Consider the following 20,236-nt stretch of genomic DNA (forward strand, 5'->3'; position numbering starts at 1 on the left):
ACGGCGCCGGTTCGTCCGCGGCCGCTCGCCCGGGAAGGGCAGGGTTCAGGCCCAGAGCCCGGCAAACGTTACCTGGGAGGAAAAGAGGGAGGACCAGGGAGAACAAACAAGGAAGGAAAAGCCCCCCTGTCTCAACACCCCTGGGCTCTGCGACGGAGGGAAACCAAAGACCGTGGCCCAGCCGGGGTTCCTTAGAGACACGCCGTGTCCAGCAAGTGCACAAACTCCCAAGTGGGCTCAAAGCTTACCTCAAAAACTATGTAAAGCGCCTGAAGTCTCAGTACGTTGGGCCCCTACATTGTTTTGGTGGATCTGAATTTTTACCAAAGGGAAAAAATCTAGAAATGGCTTGCATAAAGGAACTTCAGGGCTGGCCGCAGGCTTCTACCGCCGGACTAGGGTGTGGTGAAAGGTGGAAACCTGGCGTCCGACCTTCCCACTGCTTCTTCAGAGAAAATTACGTTATTCCTATAGCACTCTTCCTCATCACCAGAGCAATGCTTGTGACTGAGCAGCTCATGATAAACCAGGCTGAAGAACATGGAGATGAATGTACTTGGGTGACCAGTAATGGTTTCAGAAATAATCCTAAAGATGTGTACAAAGTCAGAAAGGGATACAGTTTTTGAGGCTGCATCATTATGGAAAAACTAGGCTTAGGTACAGATATTCAGCATGCATTGATGTTAACTTCTGTGCTTCATGTCATGTTAAATACCTGTGTGTGTGTGTGTGTGTGTGTGCGCAGACCTTTGTGACTCTTCTTATTAATCATCAAACAAAGCAAAACTCGTTTGACCAAGGACTGTAGTATCAGAACTTTTTTTAAACGATGGTAGAAGTTGGGTTCAACAACCTTTATTCTTGCTAAGGACACAGCAAATAGTATTTCCACTGAAGTCAACAAAATAACTCGCATGAGCATGGATCCATCCCAGGGAATGGGTTTGTTTCTAAAAAATGGAAGCATTTCTGCAGCTTGTAACTTACTTCAAGGCAGGAATTGTATCTTCACAAATTTTTGTACAACACCTAACACATAATGTATCCCAATCACATAGTGTAATTAGTGCTACTGAAATAAAACTATAACTATTTTCTATTACCACCTTTTCTGTTTTTCTATGTTTGACATTCTAATCCTTATCCAAAGCCAGTTTAAAAAGAAGGTAAACCTGTTACATTAACAGAGTTAAACTAAACCCACATTATTATACTTGAGAAGAAAATCTGGTAATTGTTTTATATGCAGTTTTATATGCAGTTCTCAGAACTAGACATGGAAATACCAGAAAGCCAGGAGAAAGGCCATTTTCATTAGTTGTAGGTAGGATATAAAGAGAAGCAGAAATGCAGCTAGAAATTCTACAAAAATCACACTTTCCTTTGGATTTCACATACCTGTTTTACATGTTCTGGAAATTTAGGGTGATCTATGTGACCTTAAAAAATGCTTCTGAAATTGGGAAAGCTTCTGTGTTCCCAGTCTCTGAATTTTGAGCCCAACACCCTGTTAATTTTTTTCCTACCATCATTTAATTCCCCTAATTTTAAGGAAGCTACAGAAAGAAGGTAAAAGGAAGGGAGGAGGACAAGAAGGGAGGGGAAAGAGGAAAGAAGAACAAAAAGGAAAAATAGAAAAAATGAAAAAGGAAAAATAGAAAAAAGATTAAAAGGAAAGGAGAAAAAGAAAGAAAAAGAAGAGGGGGAAGGGAAATGAGAAAAGGAAAAAAGAAAAAAGGATAAAAGGGAAAAAATAAGGGAAGAGAAAAGACAAAAAAGATGATAAAAGGAAATAAAATAAGAGAAAAATAAAAGATAAAGAGAAAAGAACAGGAGAAAGGAGGAAAAAAAAGAAAAAGGAAAAACATAGAAAAGAAAAGAACCAAGAAGAGAAGCCAATATTTCTTGCAGACCCTGAACCACTTAAGAATGGGGAGAAGAGGAGTCTAAATAGAGTGTAAAACTGGGGCCATAGTCAGTAAAGCAGAAGTGAACTTGTGCTCAAGGTCTATTTTCTTCCCAAAGTTCAGTAGCAGCATAAAGTGCCTGTAGAACATTTGAAAACTGCTGTGATCTAAGTGAGGTTAGATACATAACTGTGGTGATAGTTGCTCCTGAGGGGCCCATTCTCACAGTCCTTACTCATGTGAATTGTCCCTTTGATGCTAATAGGATTACTCTTGTAAATCAGGGATGCCGTATCAGCCCGATGCCCAGGGTTATACTGATCATGAAGGGCTTGATCTTGCAAACCTCATTCATGTGAGCAACCCTTTTTCATGACAATTTTCCCATTGACTTGAAGAACTGTCCATATAGCCAGAGACAGGAGAATCAGGACACAAATTTAGGGTCAGCATAAAAGTAGGAATACAAGAGTTTTTCATTTAACCTCCAGCAAGGAATAGATACTCCCCAAGAAGGCCAGATAAGTGCAATCATTCTGGTTTGACTGCAGGGAAGGCGAGGGAGAGGCATGTATTGATCAGCCTTGTTCTTGCCTGTCTCCTTCTCTGGCTCCATTTATTCACCATAATTAGAGTGGTAAAGAAGGTACCAACAATACATTTTCGCCACACCTGAAACTTTTGTTCACCACCCCCTTGCTAATATAAATTAGTTGTTTCCTCAAATAGCTCTTCTGTAAAATAGACAAATTATGCCTCCTACATTAAATAAACCACTGATCTACAGAGTAAAACAAATCATGAACACTAAGACTCAGTCCATTTTTTAACTTAAAATCTGAAATACTGTTTAAATGCCAAAAGGAAAGTGTTAAAAAAAAACCGTTTAGTATAACAGACCAGAGTCAGTTTTTGTGCTACTCCATTAAAACCTACACCCTCTAGTTAGAAAGCGCTTTCACTATATCAGATGTTGACACCCGTGTAATTCTGCTGTGATTCACGTACTTCTGCTTCAGAAGATCTCAAAGTGCTGTCTGGTTTCTCTGGGGAGCTGCTTCAAAAACAGCGAGAAAGGATCTTTCTTCAGTTAGGAACGCTTCCTGCTGGGTGTAGCTCAGTGAAGGCATCTCTGGCATAAGCTGCCTTTTGGTTGAGCTTCTAACTCCAGAACAGCTGTGTCCATCTATCTCTTTTATTCACGCCACTGTTTGGAGGACAACAGTTCTCAGCATTGGAATTAGGGGTTTTTTTAGAATTCCAGATGCTCACTTATGAGACAGAAACAATAGTATATGATTTAAGTGATCAGTCACAGTGAGTGGTAACCAACAAGCAGTGAGAGAACGTGAAAGGATACAATCTCCACAAAGAACAAGAGTGGTCATATCTGCTGATTGTCTGCTCAGTTATAGATCGTTAATGCGTTATTCGAAAACCCCACAAAGCTCATTTACTTGTCATTTAAAGAGACAATGAGTAAGATTATCCTCTAAAGTTGCTTACTGTCTTCCATCAGGTAGCACCATTGCTACAAGGAACGTGCAAGGCAGGGATCAAAAATCAGAATGTGAACATATCATGAGAAGTACTCCAACACATGAAAAGTATCTGTAGACTGTTGCCCTGCACAGCTTGATGTCCCACTTGAGGAACAACTCAGAAAGGGACATAGGGAAACCTTTTCAGTAGGTCTATATATACGCACATCGTGGACCATTTCTTGCCTTGATTCCTCTTTCACTGAATATGAACACTGCAGCAATGGTCTCACTTCTGAAAATAAGTCTGCAGCACAGAACCACCTTTGCAGCTGACAGTAATGCGTATGTGATGAGGTATATAAAGTCCCATGCTGTACTGAAGGGAAAAGGGCATTAACCTAAGCTTTTGTGATGCTATTTGATCTGTACAAGTCTTTTTTTAGGAAAGCAAGATATTGTATATCATTAAGGCCATGAGAAATTTGATATTATAATGCTCAGATGTGCCAATAAAACAGATTTTGCAGACACCACAGTAAGTTACTTTTAAACTAATCCAGTGACAAGAGTTATTTGTGAAGCATTAATAAATACAGCTTGCAGAACAAAATCAGATCCTTTAAAATAACACTGACGTAGCAGAAGGAGAAAGATATTCATTGTAAAAGCAGAAAGGTTATCAAGTTTCACTTCACAGATTGAACAGACAAAGTATAGAGAGCAAAGTTATTTTTAAGACATTGGGATTTTAATCATTACTAGAAGAGTCCAGTACGTTTCCCTTGTTATTGTACTACTGCTCTGCTCTAGAGGCACAAGAAAATTATAAAGCTGGAGACCAAACTGGAAGATTTCTTGCTACAGTGCCACTCCAAATGTATACAGAAGGCTTACTATCAGTTTGAGTGAGCAACTGAGAAGGCAGAGGTGATAAAAAAGTATCCAGCAAGAAGCTGCCAAGGTGTCTCTGCAGACAAGAGATTCCTGGAAGTAAACAAGCAAAAGCTTTACAGATATTGGAGATACCTGTAGACACACAGACCTGGTATGTCTATAGACAAATAGGTAAAGTTATAAAATTAACTTTTAAAGTGCTCCCAAATCATACTGTGAGGTTTTTATACTCATGTAGATGCAGGTATTTATGTAAGGCAGTGAAAGAGCTGGCCCTATGGATTGAAGCAAGCTCATTTTTCCATGAGGGTACTAAACCACTCTATGATGGTCTGAACCTTTGGTCACTGTTAGTCTCAACCGGATTCATATCACAGTTGAATGTCAATAGGCTAAATGGTCCTGTGGCTCATTATTAATCATCTAAAATTGGAGTTTCATAACACATTATATATATATCACTGGTGGGATGTGAGCCATGTTTAGCTGGTAGAGGAGCTTCTGCCTGGCAGTTTGGAGATGCTTATGAAAGCTGAAGGCAGGCAAGGAGAGGTGCACTCCTGCGCAGGTGGTTATTTTTGGGGAGTAACCATCTGGAAGACAGAACTTAAGTGTTGCATGTAAGCACGATACTGATCAGTAGTAATCACCTGGCCTGTCAGCTGGCATTTATCACTGATCTGGTGGTAGGACTGTGGGGGGGATTCTGTAGAAGTGCCGGATCAGAGGATGTGGGGAAAGGAAACAGGCGCCCCAGCTTTTGGGTGTCAGTTGTCATCCTGCAGGAAATGAAGGCTGGAGATTCCTGCTTTCAGCAATTCAGCTGTCTCCAGCTCACAGCTTGAAAGAAGTTGTGTGATGAATGCAGAGCGAGTACATTCTGCTCTGTGAGGAGTGAGTGCCCAAAATGTGCTTGTCTGGGAGTTAAATTTGCGTGTGACTTGTTCCTATGTAAGGGTTAAGAGGTAAACTGTGTAGTCAGTGTGAGCCAAACATCATTGTTTTAAAAAATCAATTATCTGCAATTATAAGGCCTACGCCAACAGTACCTTTGCAGTATGCAGAGCCTTCCCAGGTAGCACAGCTATTTTTATTGGCAACCTCCCCTCCCCCAGCTCTCTGTACAGAGCCAAGTTTAGAGTCAGCAAAATTACTTAGAACCTGCACATTTTATCCCCAATAGGCCAACCAACCACAATTAAACTGTATTACCATACATTAGGCTTTAAAGGGGTTCCTTTACTGCAGTATATAAAAGGCTGTAAGGAAAGACAGAGAGGGAAAGAAGACAAACATTTCACATGTAATGGGTTAAAGTCCTCCCGAATGTAAGTCCATTGACTTCAGTTGGCTGGGGATGAATACAGACAATTCAATATTTAACAATCAGCAACTTTTGCTTAGTTGGCAAGAAAAGGAACAATTTAAGGTCCAGAGCCTTCCCTGTGCTCTTTCTGTCTTCCTGAATCTTCGCTGCGTTGCAGTAGCTCCCTGCTAGCAGGAACGACACTCTGCAGGGTTGGCTGTTGGGTTTTTTCTGCTGTGGTGCAAGATTACTCCTCATGGTTTTATGGTGCAGCAGTAGACTTTAATAGTCACCTGAGACAATTATTCAGATACTGTATTGTGCAGTAAGATTGCTTTTGAACAGCTGCAGAAATACTTAGCAGAGACACACTCCCTAAAGCCCCAGGATGGGAAATAAAAACAAACAAACCACAGCAGCAAGACAAGCGTCTGCATCTTACTCTGTCTTTTAGCTTGTAAAAAAAGGAGTTGTGTAAGTGATTTAAAAGTTAATTGGGACAGGGACCATTTTTCATTTAGTGGTCCATATAACGCCCAGTAATAATAAGCTACAAATTCATATTCAGTCACTACCCTCTCTGGGCAGAGTTGTGACCCGGTGTATGGTGCTTTGCCAGGCAATTCTCATTAAAAAGATAAAGAGGTGATAAGGTAGGGATGCAATTATTCTCTCCAGTAGTGATGATGTTCTTCGGTGCAATCCCATTTACAAAGAACATCACAAAATCATATGTTCCTCTGGTAGAAATGGGCAATTTTCTTTCTCATAGCTTCAACCTTGCCATTCTGATGAGTACTATGTCTTAACAAAAATACCATTTCTTTCCCCCCCCACCCCAAGCCATGATAACCAGCATGTCTCTGTTACACTCTGTTGCAACTAATTAATTTCCCTGCCATTGCAATTCTAACTAGTCCTGGTGAAAATCTTTTGGCTGATATAACACATTGTGGCTTAGCTTGATGCTCTATGTTGTTTTAAGTCTCACTGTACTCAGGGATATTCAGCTGCACTGTCTATTTAGCTTGAATAAAGAGGGCTCATAAACACATAAAATTTTATGGAATCTCTTAATAGCTATCTGGTCATCAAATCCTGCCTCCAGCTCTGGACTCAGGAGGATCTGGCAGTATAGCAGAGGGAGAGAAGTACTCTTGCTTAGTTTGGTCTCTGAGAAGGATCCCTGCTTCTTTTTTGATGCAGATGGGCAGTTGGCGAGGGCTCAGAAGGCTCTGCTAACCCCCTCCTCCACTGCATTCTCTTAAGACACAGTTTGAACATTGCCTCAGCATTTTTCTCCCAGGATGACCCTGCAGGCAAAGTAAAGCTGGGACAATGTTTTGTGCTAAATACAGTGCATGAGATGTTGGGAATTTAGTGGCTGAAAGACTGCTTGTTCACTTTTTACTGATGTGTGCTTCAGTGAAGTTGCTCTTGATTTATAGCTGGATAAGCAAAATCAGAATCAGACTCTTGCTGCTCATTTCTGTGGGAGCAGGACTGGGCCTTCCATGCTCTTGTGCTCATTATATAGCTCAGTATCAAGTCTCACAGCTTTGATTCATAGAGTTCTCTTTAATTTGGTACATGCAGGCTTCCAGACTACATCACACAGCAGCAGGATAACAATCCTCAGGAGAGCATTTCAGTTTGAGAAATTCATGAAGAGGGTGACTTTGCTGCTTACTTTCAATGACACTTGTGGAACAGGAAAGAGAAGTGAATGAAATGGAATTGCCAGCCTGTTTCAAAATGTATGCTCTATTATACAGGAGATGACAAATAGCATCCTCAATAACATAGTTCTGGTAGCTATGCAAGTTTTTGTTGGGTTGTTGTTTTATCCCTGCTGTAATCTGTCTTTTCACATTTAGGGCAAGTTTTTCTCACCTGTGCGCACTGCACACAGGAGCTCTGAAATACTGCCTTGTGCCCTTCTGCAGAGAAGGTATCCACAGGCCTTGCCCAGGGTGGAGATAAGCATGAGGAACAGAGCCTCCTTCTGCCATGCAGCAGGGAAAGACCTTGAATTCACCCCTTTCCTCCTCCCATCTCCAGCACTCTGACCAAGTGTTGAATTCAGAGCAGGAGAGAAGTCGTCACATTGTGAGATGGTGCAGATCTAGGGCAGGTCACTTCCTCATGGAGCAAAACCGTGTTTCTTCCTGCTGCTTTTCTGAGCCATGAAAAATTGTATGTGCCTCCTTACATGGGAAGGATTGCAAAGCAATAACCCTGCCTTCTTTCGGCAGGAATGAGCGAGACTCCTATTGGCTAAGGCATTTTACTATATATTTGGGTATATTGAAGCTCAGGGAAAAATACGTCCTTGACAGTAGCTATAGTGAATCATCAATATATGTGTACATATAAAATGACTGTAGGAGCTCTGCAGCAAAAGAGGATGAGAAAGTGTTCCTAAAAGAAGAATAATCAGCTTCCCTCTGAGGATAGCAGGATTTTGCCCCTTTCCATGGAAGATTGGCTTCCCAGCCCAATAGCTACACCAAGAGTATTGGGAACTGAGCTCTTGATGCTCTTTACTCCATCCTAATTTCCACACAGATACATATTTGCAAGGGGCAATATTGGCCTCTAATGGTAGCATGAACTGTCTTTGTACAGGAAAAATTGCTTTCTTGTGAAGCTGAGTAAGGGATTTTGGTGGGATTACATGTTGAAGAGAGTTGGAGAAATGTGATTGACCGTATCCTAAGAACAGAACAAAGCAAAGGTACCTGACATACATCCTCCTTCTAGTCCATGTCATATTGCATTGGCAAAAGTGTGCCAGAGTATGCAGATCATGACCTAGACTTTTAGCTCTAGTGAAGTAAAGAAGCTACAAGAAGCCACAAACTGAGGATTTCTATACAGTGAGGGACCCATCAGATGATCTTACTGACAAAAATTGTCAAAAAGTTGTTCAGTAGCAGTCATATTCATGCCTTTTACATATTTTCTTCCTGAAACTTTATAGCCCTTTTGACTTCAGAGAAATCATCTAGGAAATGGATCTCCAACAGAAATTTTTCAAAGCGTACTTTAACCCTTTTAAGGCATGTTATGTGTGTATATATTTTTATGTTTTGTGCTGTACTGCTCAGACTCAGCAAGGGATCATGAAGAATAATGATCTTGCTCAGCTGTGCACAGTATGGAGCACTGTACGTGCAGTCACACTGAGGCCGGTTATGCAGTAGTTCATGAGATAGATACAAACAAATAGAAGTTGATTCAGTAATAATAATATGGTCCATATTGGCCAAGTTCAATTTGTAATGCTTTGTACTGAGTGGAGAGTTACCTGATTAATCACATAACTAAATCTGAGGTTGGACAGGCAAATGACAATCTTAAAAGGGCAGATAATACTTAGTATGTTGCTCCTTCCCTCCTTATTCCAAGGACGGGAATAGAAAAGCTTGTTATACCCCCTCAACAATGACCTGAATGAACTACAAGAGGGGTGAGAGACTAACCAGTCAATGACGACAACTCAGTTCTTGGATCCTCCCGTGAAGCATGACAAAAATCTTGCTGCAACAGTCACGTACTGTCATTTGCTGGGAAATGAACTAAGATCCTGAACTTGTTTCAACAGCCAATTGAACAATTAATTGTCAGATGATGACTTTTGGTCACTAGCCATCCTGACATTATGATAGCAGGGATGAAGATTTGATGCTCCAGTTCTACCTCGCGGGCTTCATAAATGTCTCTGTGTGCAGTAGCTTTTGGTCTTTCAGATTGTGATCTGAAGTCTGCCAAAGTCAATGAAAAGACCAACTACTGTAGACCTTGTGTTCAGTAAATGTTAAATATCTTTTTCCAGAAAACTCTGTATCTAAATTCAATGAAGTTCAAGTCCATGAATCATACACGGTCCTTCTAGCTCCATGTCATCTGGACTTCAGTGACCTAGAAACCAACAACTGTGTTCACTTCAGTAGCTCTGCTGAAACCTGTTGCTGAGTACCTCGCCTAGGTGTTCACAGGGTGGTTTTTATTACAAGCATCTGTTATAACACTTAATCCATCCTTATCGATGGGCAGTCCTTTGAAGAGGAAGCTTCAGATGCTGCGCTTACTCTAGGATGGAAGACAAGTTCTGTCCTCTCTTGCACTGAAACTGACTTCTTCCTAGGCAAGACTGCAGGATTTGCCCCTTAACTTCATAGCAGTTACATAATTAACTTGTAACAGAGTTAGTTGACTATCCCTAGTTTGGGGGTGCAGTTTTGTCCCATCCTTCTTTCATTTTCCTCAGCTGTTAGCACTGCACTGCATGACGCACTCAGTCACTTCATTGCCTTCCCAGTCTACAGCAATCAAAGCTAACGGCTGTTCAGCAGCATAAATGAACCCCTTTATCTGCCCTGCATAACCTTATAATCCAAGGGCGGATTCTAGCCCCATATATTTAAATTAGGTGTATGTTCACCATTACTCTTAGTTTATGTTTTCTTTAAATCTTTCATGAAGTTACTTCAGTTATTTAATTCTGAATTTTCAGGTGCACTTTTTCATTTTTAGCCTCTAAAAAGCCCCTCTGAAATTGTGCCCACTCTACTTTTGAAGGCAGTTCAGGGGCTCTTATCACTCCTTCTTCCCACTCAGTATTCCCTCTACTCTTCCTGTGACAAGGCAGATAAATTGATATTAATGCTACATAAGGGAGGTCAAGGGCACATTACAGTGGCCTGATTTGCCTGAATGCGGTCTTTCTGCTACTGGCCTTCCACAGAAGGCCCTGTTAAACTCTGTGGACATTCCATTAATTCTCTGAGCATCAGCGCAAGTTTCCTTCCTTTACTAAATTTTATTAAATAAACAAGCCACCTAGAAAGTTTCATGACCTTTTACCATATGTTCAGAAACACATAAAACGTAACTATTGCTTAATGGGCTGATACTCACTTGAAGTCAAGTCCTTTGACTACCATTCTTGCAGAAATAAGAGTAGTTGACTTGTTTCTTCCACTGCAATAGACCTGATCCAAATCCTATTGAAGCCAACAGACTTTTTTTCTAACTTGTGGGATATGGCTCACATTCAGCTTAAGTGGCTCACAAGGATTTCAATTATTTTTATGCTTTTGAAAAATAAGCCCAGTCACAAGTAGTGGCACCTCCTTTAAACCTGAATTTTCCCAATGATAAAGAAGATTCATAGAGTGGATGTTGAATGAGTAGGGCCTATCCGTAGTTTAACTCCCACAAGTGCAGAGAGTGATAGCAATGGCATATATTTCCTAAGAACTTTACCCTACAACAGCTAGAGATAACTTATCAGAATAAACACTGATGGGACAAAGTTTCCATCTAGTAAGTCTATGCCAGCCAGGAATCTCGACATCTCTTATAAAGCAGCAAACTTAATTTTTCACTTCTGCACTTCTGTGCAATAGTTTTAACAAAGAATACTCGTCGGCTCTCTGTGTAAATTCCTTAGAGAATCAAAGTTCATTGTATAACACTGGAAGGAAGGAAAATAGTATTGTAATGTCTTTCTGCAGAATGAGTGGTGGTTAAAATGTACTAGCCTGGGGTTTTCTTCGAGTCTTTTATCAGTTTGATTTACATATCGGCAATGGTGGAGGATTAGGACAGGTTGTAATGAAACGTGGTTTAATTTCTCCACTTTTGTTGAGGTATCAATGCTCTAAATGTAGCATGCTTTATTAAAAATAAGTACTGTTATTTGATATTTTAACTGGAGCAGTAGCTGCATGTTCCAGTTTAGCTACATGCTTTAAAAGAGTAAGATAAAAGTCAGACATGTCACACCACCTAAAAGTGGATATATATGCTTAACTGAGCAATAGCATTAATGTCAATAATGTGTATATTGTACACAAATTTAGATATGACCATAACTCATTGCAAGATTCAGGCTTATGCTGAAGCAGTAATAATTTTTTTTTACTTTTACTACTAGTTTAACAAGCAATAGGAGAGGGTGGTGGGAAGATTCAAAGGCTATACTTTATACATGCTGAGGCCTGATTATGTACTGCACAACCTAGTGATGATTCCTGTTACATTTATGGAAATACCTGAAAGAAATTACAGAGCAATTTGGGTAGAAGGTTCAGGTATTTATGGAAGCTCCCTGTGTTGGCCTTATGGGGACTGGGTGAGTTGAATTTCTCCCACAGCACTTAACTTCTTCCTTAAAACCTGCAGAATTTGACTTGTGCAATTCAGCATTGTTGATTCTTATGATCATGTTGCAAGTTCTTTGATGTTTGATGTTTTTCCTGAAATCCAAATCCTTCAGGCAGGTGAATCTGTGGGAATTTCTCTTGGTAATCCTTTGTGCTAATAGGGGAGGAGGGAGTTAAAAAATGTGGCTGAGTACAGCCTTAAAGGTCAAGCCAACAGAACACATAACACTGAGAAACAATGCTCTCATTTAAAAAAGGAAAATCCATTATAAATATTTTCACTTACAGACTTTGCTTTTTCTAGACCTGGATTTTTTGGGTTTTTTTAAATTGGTTTACTTCCTGAATCAGTTACTTTGGCTTTAGCTTGGGTCAAAGGTTTGGCAATTGTTTCCCCTCATTTTTATTTTAATTAGACTATCCCTGATTTTTATATTCTCTCTTAAAAGAATATTAAAAACCTGCAAATTCTGCAAGGCCTACTTTTCTGGTCAGTACAGAGTGCCCTCACATCGCATTGGTCTTAATGGAAATTAATTGTATCACGCCTAAAGACCTTGGAGCAATTTTGTAGATATTAGATTCTTAGACATCTGTGGTGTTTTATTATTGATTAAAGAATGAGAGGAAATCTCATGGCTTAAGACCTTGTGCTGGGATTTATGAATTACTTTTTTTCCTATGTGACCCTTGGCAGGTCATTGAATCTGTCTTTCAGTTTCCCATCCGTGAAGCAGGGAATAATGATGATTTTCTGCTGCTGCTCTTTGTCCATCATGCCTACTTAAATAGTTCGCTCTTTGGAACAGATCTTGTTACTTGCTAGTGCAAAGAAATCTCATTCTGAGTTAGGATCTGGAGCTGTAATACAAATAATTAATATCAGCATTAAACAGTCAAAGGTATTACATCCAAGATGCATTTGGCCTGAGGCCCACATAGTTCTTAAAATGATGGATTTTTAATTGATTATTTGGAATGAGACCTTTTCTCAGACTAGCTAAATCACTTAAGACCCACGCACGCTAGCTATATTTAGAGGCGAGGAGGTGGCAGAGTAATTCTTAAAGTTCTCTGTTTCTAATAACCCAGGTGAGTGACAGTCTGTGAGTGCTGCCTCTTTTAAAACAAACATGACTCACAGCCCCCAGGCGGCAAGCATGTGCAGGTTAGAAATTGTATTGAACTGTCCACATTCAAGAAACAATGGAATACAGCCATAATCATAAACATTTAATTTAATAATTTCAGGTTAGTACAGGAGGGTAGGCATACTAATAGGTTGGCATCTATAACAGCAAAAGGCAAAAAGGCTGTGTATAATCTGTGTGGGGGGTTTAAGGTGAGTCTGGCATAAAAAAGGCAATATTTTCATCCCACAGCACACCCTGATGCTTTCAGAAAGCAGAGATGTAACTGGAGTATCAGGCATTGTTATGAATTTTGCATAAACTACATCTTTACAAGAATAAGATTATCTCCAGCATCCAAATCAAAGGGTAAATGTAAATGGCCTTCTAGATGCATTGATATTCAATTCTCCTTGAAACGGCCCCCCACATATATGGCTGTTTCCCAGGCATTTCTTGTCCCAAACAATTACTAGCACCCGGGAATGATCTTTCTCTCTCCGAGAGAGCGTACATAGTGAAATGAAGCTATGTCCTTAGAAACTGCCAGGGAGGTGCAAAGGAGGCGTGAGTACCAGCCTAGCCTTTTCACATCTGGGATCAAAGATAAAAATAAGCAGCGAAACAGGGAGATGCTGGTTTCCCAGTGGGAGTAGAATACTGCTGTCTTCTTGAAAGATGCTTTATGTTACTTTTGCTCCTGGGGACAATGGGCCCAAGTGACTCTTATTTTGTGTCCTAAGCTTGTCACTGACCTCAGCACCCAGCCACGTTGCACTGTTTTCAGTGAGATTACCCAAGGCAAGCTTATCTCTGGGAATCTAAGACAGTATTGCCAAGAACTCCCACTGATGCAACAGCTTGCTTTCACCACTGCAAAGTTAAAAGCAGACTTTGGTCTTAACTGCAGTAACAATGCTTGGCCAGGCTCTGGAATAACTGCATCTTTGTTCCAGCCCGTTCTCATTAGAGAAGTTAATGGCTACATGAAAAATGAAGCCAGTTCTAACTACTTAAGGTAGTTTCACCAGAAATTAGATATGCTCCTTCTTCCCCCAAATCATTGCCTCTTTTTTAATAGTTCTCATGTTTCATTTCCAAGAATTTGCATTCAGTGAGCATGAAGTGATATTTTTGTGTAGTTTGCCAGTTAGTTCAATACACGTAACAACACTGAAAAGAAGTTAGGTCGAAGACACAGTGCAGAGGCTTTGGTTCAGAATTTCCTCGCATCCTTGCTTCCTTTAGAGCAAACACAATACTGATTTTGTATTTGCCTCCCAGTTCTGTTTCTTGGCACTGAACCCAGTGACAGGTGAGAGCTAGGCATAATACCTGCTTAATGGCAAGAGCACACTCTGCTACTGCTAATGAAAACTCCTTATGTCAAAAAATCAGGTAAACACTACTCAGTGGTTTTGCACCAGATTAGGAATCTGTGCTTTTTAAAACATCTCCATGTGGACTTGAGGGAGCTGACAGCCCTGGAAAATAAAGACCCAGCACCTGTAGCAAGGAGTTGGTAGTGGAAGCTGTTCAGTGTCCTCCCACCTATCTGCAAATATGCCTTCAATTCTGACCCACTTGACTGGGAGGTATCCCATGTAATCCTTTGTCTTTTTAAGATTTATGTGTGTAAATAACTCTATAATACTTATATATAATCTCTCCATCAATGTAAATAGGCAACCAAGCTCTGAAACTACCAGGGTGTACAAGATATAAGGTTCATCTGGTTCCTGGGGGTGTTGTACCGGTTAAGATCAGCTTATTAAAAGTACGGGAAGACTGAGAATTAGTAATATGTGCAACGTGTAGTGCTTTATGTAATATCTCTTTAACTGGCAGTATTTCCTTCAAGTTATTGCCTAAGATTCAGATTCTGTTCTGCTTTCAGAAGTTCCTTTATTTCCACACCACTACAGTTAACTATTTATTTGCAGCTAACCAAATTGTACTACTCTTTGTCTTTGTCAGTTTGGGCTGGTCAGTTTACAGTTGCTAAATATCTGAAGTATAAAATTTAACATCTTTTCCAAACATTTGTTGCTCAAAATTAGTAATTCTATATATAATTTTCATTGTCTGTGTAAATATCCAGTCTGTCTTTGTATCTTGTCAAGTTCCTGGCTTCCAAAAGAAATTAATTTCAAAGTCCAATTATATGCTGGGTAAAAAGGTACTGTTTTTTCACGGTTGGATTTTATTCTTCCTAATGGCATTGAATTGAATTTGTCTGCTGATTCTGTATTATGAGACAGTGAGAAAATAAGCTCCCTATATCTTAGGTACTGATACACACTTTCAGGATTATCTGTTTTATAAAGGACAGTCTTATTATCCTTATTTAAATAAGAGACAACAGTTTCAGGGATAGATGCAGTGATTAGCAGATGAATCATACTTAGATTTCAAGTTAATATTCTCAGGTTTTTTTCTTCCTTAGTACTTGCTACTATCACAACCAACTTCCAAGAAAGGCTTTCCATCTGCTGCTTGTGACTGCCCACTTTACCTGCTATAGTGAACCCTTCTCTCCCAACCACACTGGCTCCAAAGTGCAATAGAAACAGTGCAAGATTCCTGTTGATTGCAAAAAGCCTGTAAACAGGTCATGGTGAAGTGCAGTGTTAAAGGGACAGTGTTCTTTTTTTTTTTCCCCCGTCTAACTCAGCCTGGGAAGATTTGGCACCATTTCCAGATTGCTTCACTCTCTCTGCCCAGGATTTAGTTTTATTAATATATGTAGAAGTATAATACACAAGGTGACTTTTTCTCCTAAACCCGGGATTCTTTTAGTGCCTGTTTATTCCCATTAAGTTTCTACTTAACAGGCTGTTGCCCTGAGTTGTGGCTTCTGTTTTCTCCAAGAACTAACTTGCTTCATTTGTCTGCCCCCACAATCCCATATAAGCCATTAGTTTAATCAGTCCAATTCTTGAGGAAGCTGATAAATCAACAGTAATCTAAACCCTAGCCTCCCTTCAAGTGCCAGCCTATGTCAAAGGGCTTTGGAGTTCATGCCGTTCTGTGTAATGATCTCCGCCCTGGGAGGGTGGAGAAAATACAGCTTGATAGCTGACGAATGTTTGAGATTCTTTCTCCTTTGGAGCAGGATTGTGATTTTCCTGCATTTCAGTAAAATACTTAAAAGCTAATTTAGTCAGTGGTGGTGGTTAGATGTGGATGCTTGACCACTAAAAACTGAACTGGCAAGCTACACGCTCCTTTCTCCTTAAAGTCACTTAAGAGAAGGGGAAATGATTATCTAGAGTGAGCTGTCAACCTTTATGCCAGCTTTCCTCCTGATATGATTTATAAAACAGCTAAGATAACCTCTGGGGGGGAGCTTTGCAATGGAAATAGCAAGTGATTCTTATTCTAATGAACATAACACTGTCACAAGTTTAAAGTTCAAATCTGAGGTACGAAGGTTTGGGGGAAATAAAAGAGCCTGTAAAATATGAATGTGACAGCATATGTGTTCCTTGCCTGCACAGTGTATGAAATAGGAGAAACAGGCAAACTTTATTTTTCTAATGAGGTTTAAAATATTTTTCAGTCTTTTATCAGGCAGAAGTTCCTCAATACTGGTTGGGGTTTTTTCTGCGGTTTTTTTTCCTTCACACTCTCCCCATTTGAGACGAGGCATTTTTCTCAGAGCAAGTTGTGCACCCTTTGGTCCTTCAGCATTGCAAAATGTACTGTCACAATTGGCGTTCATTAAATAAGCCTTTGTTGGTAGCTGCAGCCAACAGGCAGAAGGCTGAATGGACTGCAGGAATTTAAGCTCCTGGAGGAGACTTGTCCTGACCAGCATTTAGAAACACCAAATAAGGATTTATTGGAGAACTTATTTCTTCGTATTCTATTAAAAAAAAACAAGGAAAAGAAAGAATCCCATTACGGGGTATCTGACAGCTTTCATTGATATCTGGCTTACTTCAGAACTACTTTAAAAATAAAGCCAGACCCTTTTCTAGAAATTGTTACATGCAAAACAAACAAAAAAACCCAGAAAGTTTATAAATCAATGGCAGGTTAACCTGCCCCTGAAGGTACCCAGCATATTTCTTATGATGCAAGCTGTATGAATGCAATTTAGATAGTCAGTGAACCACAGTATCTGCAGGTTAGCTGAGGCTGATAGCTTTTCACTGTCTGGCCAGTATCTTTCTGTCTCAAGGCTAGAGTGGCACTACATCCTTGCTGTCAGCTGAGGTAGAAAGAGTCAGCTGAGTAGAAAAGGATAGTGAGCTAAAACTTTAACTCACCTGTACAAACACTTAGAGTAATTCTGCTTATTAGCCTTACTTTCTGAAGGTGTATCTCACTTGGAAGCCTTGTATTAGTAGGAAGCTCACATGTTGTACTAGCTTCTGGGTGCACTGCCCGGTTGGAAGTGGTGTGCTGGTGTCTTCGTGGGGTTCACGAATTCTGTGTTGGTCTCTTCCTCAATGGCCCAACCACCCCTATCCAGGTACAGAAGGGGACAACGTGCATGTGGCAAACCCCTGCTCAGTGGAAGCATGAAACTTTTCAGTGGGACATCAGTGGAATGCTTATGACCTGGAAGCAATATTGAATGGATCAGAAATCAAAAAAATCCATTCTGCTGGTTTGGTACAGTTTGTGTGAGTTGTACAGAAGGTGTTCCCAGTCAGTAGGAATATGTGCCACTGCCATGCACTTGCTTGCTGTGGAGTCCTGCCGTGCTGAAGTTCCGTAACCAGAAGCAATATTAATTTGATCCCCCTTATTTCTCCTTCTCACCCAAAAGCTGTGTACTTACAAAAAGGTACTGACTAGCCTGAAGACATAAAGAGTTAAAAAAGAGGAAGCGTAAAGCTAAGTTACATTTTTCAATGTGACGCATGATTTCAGGTCACTTTACTGTGTTGTGAAAAACAGAATAAAGTCTAAACTACTTTCAAAAAACCAAAACCACGCTTGGGCAGTATTTTCTTAAGCCTTATCTGCTTAAGTAACTAACTGGTGGGACAGATGATAGATAAAAGAAAGCTGGATCTCCAGGAAACCCCCAACATCCCCTTTGAATTTTAGGGAAAAAAGAAAGGGGAGGGAGGGGGAAATGAACAGACCCTATCACACTCCAGCTGTTCCCAAATGATAGACACTACCCCAGCATTAGGATGTTCATATTTACTCTGGGAACCAGACTGCATATGGGACCTACCTGACATTCAGGGAGCAGCCAGGTACCCTGTCACTCTGTGGCACAAAATACACACTGAGTGGGGACAATGTAGCTCAATAGTTCTATCCACAATAGTGTCTCCTGGGATATGGTCATTGCAGGTTTGGATTAGGGAATACAAAAGCTCAGTATCACAGCTTGTTGAAAAAAATCAGGAAAAGACCAGAAATTCTTTCTCTTTGTTTTTCAGCAAAGTTTGAATTTCCACAGGGGAAATAAAATCAGCAATTCCTGACAAATACGAAGCTTAGTATCAAAAAACTTTGAAGGTAATAAAAATAAGCTGCCTCTCTGTTTTCCATTAGCAGGTGTCTGAAGTCTTGTTGGCTCTCTTACTGGCACAGAGAGATGCTAAATGCAGTATTTTGCCACCATCGTGGGATGATTTATCTGTGGAATATAATTTTTTATGCAGCTGTTATACCTCAAGTGGTAAATAAGGCTTTGTCTGTGCTCCAAAATTGTGCCACTTTAAATATACCACCGTAGTTAAAGTAATACAACCCATTGGTTGTTGTTACAGCCCTGTAAAACAGCATTCAGTCATGTCGTCATCCCTGTATAGCAAGGGGAGCATATCTGTGGTGATTTTGTACTGCATTGCACACTGAAGTCTTTATTGGTGTTATGGTAGCAGCTAAAAGAAAAAAGGCAACCAAAATGTTATGCTGGCAAAGGTCTTGAGTGCAGATAAGGCCCAAATCAGAAAGACTGAGCAGCTTCAGGTACAAACCATGTTTTCCTGTGCCCAAGGATAATGGTAGCATATTATGGGCTGTATTAAATATCATTAATGATGACAAGAGTGTGGCAAAAACATTTCACTGAGGCAGTAAAATATAAGGTTTCTGGCAGTAGCATCAGCAGCCGTATCACTGAGCACAGAAGAATTTCTCAGGATCCAACTCTTGTGCAGAATAAGACCATTTTATGTCTGCTAACTATCAGAAGTAACGCTGTCACCTTGTTATGAAGCCGCTCCTGAGAACTGAATAGAAATCTGCGCCATTGTAAAAAATTGCTAAATATCTTGCAATACTTGGAGTATAGTATTTGTTTTCTGATTTCAAATAGGCAGGGAAGAACAATCCTTGCCAAGGGATCCGACAAGGTTTACAGCTTGGTAAGGCTTATTCTAATGCCTGATTTTGGAAAAATCAGATTCACTTAAATTAATTGCGTTTTTGCAAGGCAGAGCAATTTAGAGAATGTCTGCTTGGAAAAATTCTGTGGGTTCAGGACAGAAGTTATTCTCCCAACAAGACAGACATCAACATAATACTCAGTACCAGTGACAGAAAGGCTTTAAACGGTGTGCCCCACACATCAAGCCCATGATCTGATTGACACACTGTTGGATATTTTGAAAAGGCTTCTTTTGTTTTCCCTCCCATGTTAAACTTGGAATGGCTTTGATTTCATCCTTATATAAGTAGAGCCATTATCTAGGACCATAGCCTCTCCTCTGATCTTATTTAGAATTCTTCATTTCTATGTTTGGCCTTGCTGTTGATTTGCAAGAGGGCCACAAAGTCTCTGTATCATAACTGAGCCACCTCTAGTGTGGCAAATAACATTCCCTGCCTATCTGACAGAAACATGCCAGACTTAATTAGCAACAGACAACGTTTTCAAAAGTGACTAGTTAGAGACATCCTGTGAAAATTGAGACTCTTGAAGACTGTCAGGTTGAGCCTCTGGATATGCATTCACACTTAAAAATTCACAAATAAGTTGTTGAAAAACAGTGCTCTGGTAAGATGCATTTTGAACACACTACTATATATCATAGCAAATATATTAACAGATACTTTCATACACATATGCTGAAACCTAACTTTTACTCTTTCCCTTATTCAATGCCAAAGACTTGAAATTCTACCTACTCTTGGTTGATATATTCCATTTTCTCCCACAGAGAAGGGCAAACTCTGCCAGACCTACTGAGGGTTACCCGCAAAATCCATAGGTGAAACACACTATGGACTATGAGGAGAAAGAAGTTTTAAAACTTAAGATTCAAGCATGGATCTGCTCAGGATTTCACAACCCCATGAAAGCATGGTTGTGTGACTGCCAAAATCTTTCACTGTGAAAAATATGTATCATGATTTCATCACC

The 20,236-nt window shown here is 40.1% G+C and overlaps 1 protein-coding gene across 1 annotated transcript in view; it reads right to left on the reverse strand.

Moving 5' to 3' along the window:
- The window catches only part of MGST1 (microsomal glutathione S-transferase 1), a 40,791-nt gene that overhangs the window by 7,978 nt on the left and 12,577 nt on the right, over positions 1-20,236 (reverse strand). The gene's annotated exons all lie outside the window — the stretch shown is intronic.

Source organism: Haliaeetus leucocephalus, unplaced genomic scaffold (genome assembly GCF_000737465.1).
Source record: "Haliaeetus leucocephalus isolate CR32 unplaced genomic scaffold, Haliaeetus_leucocephalus-4.0 Scaffold206, whole genome shotgun sequence".
NCBI classification, from domain to species: domain Eukaryota; kingdom Metazoa; phylum Chordata; class Aves; order Accipitriformes; family Accipitridae; genus Haliaeetus; species Haliaeetus leucocephalus.